The 6,165-nt window shown below is 33.2% G+C and overlaps 1 long non-coding RNA gene across 1 annotated transcript; it reads right to left on the reverse strand.

Annotated features, from left to right (window-relative positions):
- Nucleotides 1–1,949: 1,949 nt before the first annotated feature.
- On the reverse strand, nucleotides 1,950–4,715 carry LOC110916570. The gene is made up of 3 exons (XR_002579851.1): nucleotides 4,487–4,715; nucleotides 4,101–4,316; nucleotides 1,950–2,182 (listed from the first exon to the last, which is right to left on the reverse strand). It is a non-coding gene; the product is annotated as an uncharacterized LOC110916570 (long non-coding RNA).
- Nucleotides 4,716–6,165: the final 1,450 nt, after the last annotated feature.

Below are 6,165 nucleotides of genomic sequence, written 5' to 3' on the forward strand. Positions count from 1 at the left end.
GACATCTTACCGGATTTGAGGGAAATCGGAGAAAAGGTGAGGAGCACGAGCTGGTCGGACGTCACTTTGCCAAAAGTGGAAAGAATGAAAGTGACTTGGGGTATTTATAGGATTCCAAAAGAGGAAAGGGTGGGTCAGTCGGATGACATCTCACCCGGGTGGCATTCCAGTCGGATGACACATCGACCGGATGGCAGCCCGGTCGGATTGCAATCCGGCCGGCTGGCATCTGGTTTGAGTGTTCGATGCGACGATTTTTGATATTTCAATTTCGATTGCGAACGATGCGAATACGATAGAGTTTCCTATTCAAATTACTTTTAATCCCAACTATTCATATCGCGCGCTGTCTCTTCTCCACTAATTATCATAGTTCGATTTCGATTGAGTTCGATTGCGTTTTGATTGCGATTCGATTGATTACCACACATAACATAAATAAACACGCACAAGTAACACATAAGGCATACACACATGTATAACAATTACCAAAAATGCGATATTCGAGTTGCGAGCGCGATGTTGATTAGATTAGTTCGATTAACGTTTAGATAACTTTATCGCATTGTTACTTCCTATTATTCACAGTCGTAAAGCGATTCGTAGCGATAATATTCGTCGATTACTGCGGTTATAATTTATTACTCCACATAATACAACTAACGTAAGACACAAAAAAGACTAATTATAAGTCAAAGAAGTCAAAACAGGAATTGAGTAAGGAAAGACAGATTGCAATTAGCAATCTTTTCCTCATTTGACTTCAATATTGACTTTGACTTTGACTTCCGAAACACTGGGGTGTTACAGTTTGAGATTGAAGCATCTCTACATTTCATACCTCAAGGTATAAATGATTCAGTTTCGTGTTATTGATTAATGTTATTACTACAGAATTTTGACTGCATATCGTTTTTATCTTCTTTTTTGTAGATAAGTGATGAGTCACTAAGGTCGATAAGTGGTTTGAAAAAGTTGGAGGTGTTACTAATGGTGGGGTGCAGATTGGTGTGCAAATTGAAATACCCCTTCTAATCTGATCAACAGACTCATCTTCTAATCTGCAGAAGAAGCATCGACTGTCCGTAATTGAAATGCCCCTTCTGACCAAGTTGACGCCCACCGGGATCCGATTTAGAAGCAGTCTCCAGCTAAAACAAGTGACCTTAGACGGAACGCAGTTTAGCCACCTAAAGTCTTTCGTCTGCGACACAAAATTCTGAGAAGAGGGAAGAATGTAACGCACACGCTAACCGAGAATGAAGCATCACCATGGTCCTTCTGATTGTTTGTCTTTTTTTTTTTTTTCTTTTAGGTGTTTAATTTCTTGCATTTATTGTGAGCTTTTGGGTGATACTTAATGAATACGAATGACTATAAATTTGTGTTAATCTATGTTTATGGTTACATGTTAACCTGAATCTTGTCTACTATACTTGCACTAATTTACATTTATGTCACATTAACTGCAATGCTTATAAAATCACTTCCTCTGTCCACAAAAGGAAAATGTTATACCCTCTAAATTATATTCATATTTTTTTCTTCTAGTGGAGACCTTTGGAGTTGCATCGATTGTTGACCAATGTATGTTTTGAGACCTTTAGGTTTAGGTTTTGTTATATATTAGTTCAGTATATTGTAGTAGCCAGTAAGATTAGTTCGACTCTTCGTAATCCAACCTAAAAACCCCTTGGAATTCATTATTAAATTCGGTGTTAACGTTTAACACATTGCTATTGCTATACTTTCTATTAAAATGTAGTATGCATGGTTTTCTAAAAACCACCCGTGTTTGCACACGGGTCTTACTACTAGTATTGTATAATAAAACAAATTAATGTGTAAATCAATGTATGACACGTGTCATTTTTTGGAGACACTTATTTTTAATTTTTCCGCCTCTTGATAGAAGATAAGGATAATGATTTTATATATTTATTACTAGGTTATCACCCGGGAACTTCCCGGGTAGGAAATTCTGATTTATATTAATTATAAGTTTATAAATAAAATAAATACAAACAGAGTGATATATTACTGATAACTTGATACATATGTTAACGGTAAATAACTGATAACTTGATAACTTGATTTTTTTATGATTAGTCTCCAACCTTAGCAACTTTTCTTTGTTCAATTTGACTGGTCCATGCACCCATTGTTTCCAAGTTAATGTTGACTGCAAGAAACATCCACAAGCCTTAGAAACCAAAAAATACAACAACAAGTAAAGCTATATATATTACCAGATTGGATTAGGTTCAAAAATGAACACTAGTGTAGCTTGCGAACTGAGTGAACTAATCCTGGCCATACACGTGTGTAGATCAATGGCCAGGATTTGCTGTTGAAATACACAAGTGTATTTTACGATTTGATGATGAGATCCTGGCCATACACGTGTGTAGATCAATGGCCAGGATTTGTTCACTCAGTTCGCAAATACACTAATGTTCACTCTAGAACCCCACCCTTACCAGATTTATGCATCTACTTGAATCTTAAGTCAACAAAACAGAATAAAAAATGGTACTGCAATGATGTAAATAATTCTGAAATGTTACCATCGCTATCCTTATAGCTGTAAGATGTAGATAAGATTATTGTATGCTTTTGCAGGATTAAAGTAACTTTTAACAAAAAAAAAGTGGGCCAAATGGATAAAATAAAGATACATTAACTAAAAATTGGCCCAAATGGGTCAAACCAAATGCTTCATTAAAATCATAATTGTGCCAAACACCTAAGTGGGTGGGTGTGAGAGATCTAGAAAAGGAAATCGAGTATCTTCCAACATAAACTGCGTTGGCATTAAGAGTAAAAATGAATATGAGAGAATTCAAACCCTAAATGTAAGATGTAAATCAACTTTTGTATCAATTAATTTAAGAATAAATTAATAAGGGACTCATCTCAACACTGCCACTTTTGATCTGGAAATAGATATATTTAAATAAAAAATAATTTTGAAAGTTTTGTTTACAAAAGTTTATTGCTTAAATTTATTGATTTTTTCTTTGAAAAACCAAGACTCTTTATTGACTACACTATCCAAAAAATCACTCTTCAATTTACTAAAAATTTAATACCCTTCAAAGAAACTATGAAAGTAAAACCCTTTAATTGTAATTACACGTATACAAATTTAAAAATTCAACCTGAGCCATATGACAATGCAGCTAAAGACAATGTTACTAAAAAAATCTTTGACCTTGTTATAAGGAAAACATATTTTCTTGGTTTCTTGTATTAGTTAATAATATGAACTTCATACACGACACGAACCTAACACAAAATTCGTTGGTTTGAGTCTGATCTAAATGGGTACGGATCAACTTCGGGTCGAACTCACATACACTTTCAGACAAAAAGGTCGTGTTTGTCTCAACCCAATGGGTTCGCGGATTGACCAGTTTAATAACTTACACTATTTGCCTATTTGGGGGTTTTTTTTTTTTTGCCAGAACTTAAAAGTTCAAATATAACTTCACATACTTCAAACATAATTACTTAATAAAAACAAAAATAATATGTAAATTTATAAATTTAAAGTATTAACATGCCAAAAAAATAACTAAACAAACTTTTTAAGGTTAAAAGGGTCGTGTTTGTGTCGACCCGCGAATACTTGTGTGTTGTTCAGGTTCATGTGTGTGACACGATTTTACGATTTTCGGGTTATCGCATATTTCTACAACCGTGGGGTTGCCGTTTCGATTCCCACCTTTTGCTCATCATTTATATGTGTTCTAAGTTGGTTTTTATGCATTAATAGTGCCCCTCCAAAGACCACTTTTTCTGCATTTTTTCGCCATAAAATGCTGTCAAAAGGGTGGTTTATTAAAATTTTTTGTTGTAAAAAAGTGCAGTTCTGGTGCATCTTTTGCTGCATTTTATTTCCATAAAATGGTAGGTTTTAATGTTGTAAAAAGGGTGGTTTATTAAATTTTTTTGCTATAAAAAGGTGCAGTTTTGGTGCACTACATGAAGCAATGGTCTGTATGTGCACCAACTTAGTTAACACCATTTTGAGGTTTTTTTGGTTTTTGCGTCAACTGGAATTTGTATTAGATATACATATTTAAAAAAGAAGATACCATTTTAACGAACCAATTCTGATAGAATTCGCCTCGCGTCCACGCGGCAACACGTGGGTTGCATCTCGCTAGTCACGCATTGAAAGGTAACTTCTATAATAACTTTGCACCATAGGGACGACCCATGACAGTTGCACTCATAGTCTCAAATGCCAACCCAAGATACGAAATGTATCATCTTCAAAGAAAAGAGGAAAAATCCGCCATGGATGCAATCTGACAAGTAACCAAGCAAAAGCAAAATGAATCACATGAAACCTATACATAAAAATATGACATATATAAGTGAGAAACATGACACACCCAAACAACATGGCTAAAGAAAAGAGAAGATCACATATGAAGTAAATGACACAAAGAAACATGGACATGTAAGATGGACTTACAATGCGAACAGAGGTAACATGTTGCTTGCACATGATTCTAGTTTCTCACCTTTGGTATCCAGCACGAAGTAGGAAAACCACCCAACATAAACCACTTTTTCCAGCTTAGCTTTTTAACCCGGCTTGTCTCCACCAAATTTTAATCGTCTTTTCCATAGATTTAAACGAAGCCGGAATGGGGAGTCTGATCCATTAAAAAGTTCCACCAAATCGCTTTCTCCAGAATGCTCTATAACACACAAAATCAGAATCCACTTAAAAATATTCATCAGACATTTCATCGAACAACACGTATGCACTTTTCTAGTCACAAGTAGCGCACATCGCATTCCCATCAATCTAATTACATTTAAATTCTACAGACACAATTCAAGTATCTAACAATGTTTTATCCAGAAAGCATGCCTGATTATATGACTTTTTAATAAAAACGGTAGACATTCCGGCCATGAGACACTGTGAAAGAACCTCCACAGACATCGATTTCGGTCCGAGCGTACCAACGATCTTCGTCATTGATGAAAATTACTCCACACAAACATGATCACAAAACAAACACACAAGTATTATTAATATACGAAAACGATTATTATCTGAATCATGAAAACGGTGAATGGAGCTTACAGACCTGGAAAGTACGGTGAATGGGATTACATGTTAACATACCTTGATGTTATCAGATGTTAATCGGAAAAGTAGATAAAAGCCTGCATCGCCGATGATATTCTCAAGATTTACGCAGAGAGAATCGAGAGAGAAAGTGTTCTATCTAGGGTTTCAATGTTCTAGAGAGGCAGAGAAGGACTTTTTTCCCAAACTAGTGTTGGTGGAAAACTTATTTACCAAAATGGGTGATTTGAAAATTATTTACCAAAATGGGTATTTTTCTAAATTATACTTTTTCTCACTCCTATTTATAATAGATAGAAATATCTTATGTTTAAAAATATGTTCGTTAACAAGAGCTGAGAAAAAACATAGTAAAGCTTTAAAAACAATTATAAAACATTTTGTTTGATCATGAAATTCTATAAAAAATTAATATATTTTATAAATTCTTTAATTACATGATTTCTTTAACTATTTTAAATGTTTCTTAAAAAAAGATATTATTTATTCTTTCATATTTATTACATTTTCTTAAAATATTTTCGTTTATAAAAGCTTTTGTTTTTTTTTCCAATTTTAAAGAAAAAAGATCTTTTGTTTCTAGATTTTAAGCTGGCTTGAGACGATTTTGTTTTCTTTTAAGAGTTTAATAACACAAATGTTCTTTCTATTGTTTTGTCACTTTCTCTAATTTTTTTATCCATAAACCAGAAAAGGAACAAAAATAAATTTAAATGGTTCAACATTTGATACTATATTTACCTTTATTCAATTTAAAATGTCTTCTCGAATTCATTGTTACGTAAAGTAACAAAAAAAAATAATAATAACCTTCAGTAATGTTAAACCTAAATCGCTTAGTGATAGTTTAAAATATAAAGTCAAAAACCTTTTTTTATTAATTTTGAAAAAAGTTGGATAACAAAAACTTTTTTAAACTTTTATAAAACTTTACTATTTTTTTTCCTCAGCTCTTGTTAATAAAAATATTTTTAAATATAAGATATTCTATCAATACAATTAGGAGTGAGAAAAAAGATATTTTAGAAAAATACCCATTTTGGTAAATA

Source organism: Helianthus annuus, chromosome 16 (assembly GCF_002127325.2).
Source record: "Helianthus annuus cultivar XRQ/B chromosome 16, HanXRQr2.0-SUNRISE, whole genome shotgun sequence".
In the NCBI taxonomy this organism is placed as follows: Eukaryota; Viridiplantae; Streptophyta; class Magnoliopsida; order Asterales; family Asteraceae; genus Helianthus; species Helianthus annuus.